The sequence below is a fragment of the Carlito syrichta genome, unplaced genomic scaffold (genome assembly GCF_000164805.1).
Source record: "Carlito syrichta isolate Samal-C Ts95f unplaced genomic scaffold, Tarsius_syrichta-2.0.1 Scaffold130730, whole genome shotgun sequence".
Lineage (NCBI taxonomy): Eukaryota > Metazoa > Chordata > Mammalia > Primates > Tarsiidae > Carlito > Carlito syrichta.
This window is the reverse complement of record NW_007074826.1, coordinates 133787-135828: the sequence shown is the minus strand read 5'-3', so window position 1 is coordinate 135828 and position 2042 is coordinate 133787.

Below are 2042 nucleotides of genomic sequence, written 5' to 3'. Positions count from 1 at the left end.
GGCTCAGGCAATCCACTCACCTCAGCCTCCCAAAGGCATGGGATTACAGGCTGAGCCATACAATAAATTTTAAAAATTAGCCAGGTATGGTGGCAGGTGCCTTTGGGCCCAGCTACTTGAATGACTGAGGCAGAAGGATCACTTGAGCCCAGCAGATCAAGGCTGTGGTAGCCATGGTGGTGCCACTGCACTCCAGCCTGGGCCACAGAGTGAGACTTCAACTCAAAAAAGAAAAGTTGTTCTTGCTGTGAGCTGCTCTGTTCTGGGTGACAATGTTACACAGCTATGGATCGCCAATACAGACTACCTGGGCTCCCAACTGTGTTCCCGGGGCCCAGCAGAAATCCAGGCAGAAGTTGCCAAGGTGCAGCCCGTCACGTGCAGATGACACGCAAAGGCCTGATCCCCACCTCCTGGCCCCAGGCAGCAGGTGTGAGCCCAAATCCTGAGCAGCAGGAGAGAGCTCTCTGTCCCATGCTGGGGACTTGGTGTTCCCAGCAGGCAGACCTGACTGTTCTGGACACTGCCCGTCCCTCAGGGGTGATGAGAACAGTGCTCCCGAGGGCAGAGAAGAGAAGCTGGGCCTCCTGGTGACTCATGGGGTGGAGGGGATGAACGTGTGCTTCACCAGAGGCTACTGCGAGGCCTGCCCAGTCACCAGGTGAGGCTGCTGTTCTGATTCTAGATGGCAGCATCAATGTAGATAAGCCAGTTTCCCCGCATTCAAGCACCCCTGAACAGAAGCAGCACATCCTCTCTGCCAGGCCTGGGCGGGGCACGCGAAGGTAAGCCAGCTATGGTCTTCATCCTCTGGCAGCTCAGCTCAGGCCAGCTAACATCGATTGAGCACCTACTATGTAGGGGGTGGCACCATGCTACTCAGTATCCAGCCACTGCACCACGACAACTATCATTGCTTGCCAGGACTGTTGCAGTAGCCTCCTCACTGGTCTTCGCACCCACCTTAACCTCCATCTCTACAACCCATTCTGCAGATGAAGTTCCATGGATTTTTGCAAATGATGAGTCAGATCACATGTCTCTTTGGCTCGAAACCCTCCACTTACCCTGATAAAAATGAAAGCTTGCCACACATACAGTGGACAAGTCTTAAGTATGCAACTTGGTGATCTGTACATATGCAATCACCACCCAGAAGGTTCCCTTGAACGCCTTCCAGGCAATCCCCATACCCACCACAGATCTTAATTTCCACTAGCACAGATTGATTTAGGCTGTCCCAGAACTCCATGCAAATGCAACCCCACGGTGCGAACTCTGTATCAGGCCTCTTGCTCAGCATAAAGCCTGAAAGATTCCTTAAACTGTGGGATATGTCCTAGAACATTCTGAGCCTTTTTTTTGAGTTTGAGTCTCCCTCTATTGCCCAGGCTGGAGTGCAGTGGCACCACACACAACCACCGCAGCCTCAACCTGCTGGGCACAGGTGATCCTTCCACCTCAGCCTTCCAAGTAGCTTGGAATGGCAAGTGTATGCCACTACACCTGGCTAATTTTTTTATTTATTGTAGAGATAAGGTCTCACCAAGTTGCCCAGGTTGGTCTCGCACCCCTGGTCTCAGGCAATCGTCTCGTCTCAGCCTCCCAAAGTGCTGGAATTACAGGCATGAGCCACCACACCCAGCCATTCTGAGCCTTTTACTGCTAAATGGCATCGCTCAATGGATGTCCCAGTGAGGGGCATTTGGGTTGTGTTTGGCAGTTGTGCCTCAGCATTGACTCTTGTGACAAGTCCAGGACGGTTGTGTTGCCTGATGGTCTCCTTAGGGGGACGTCTAACATCCCACCCACTGCCCCGTGATTTCACATAAACCAAAATGCTGTGCCAAGACTTTACAAGGGGGGCTGTGCTTCTGATCTCCTGTACCACTAGGAGGCCTCATATGTCAGGAGGTCCCAAGGTAGTGAGCTCAGGTAGGTCAGGGCGAACCCCAGCACCCTCTAAACATAAGCTTTCAACTTTTTGTTTATTTATTTATTTATTTGAGTTGGAGTCTCACTCTGTCGCCCAGACTGGAGTG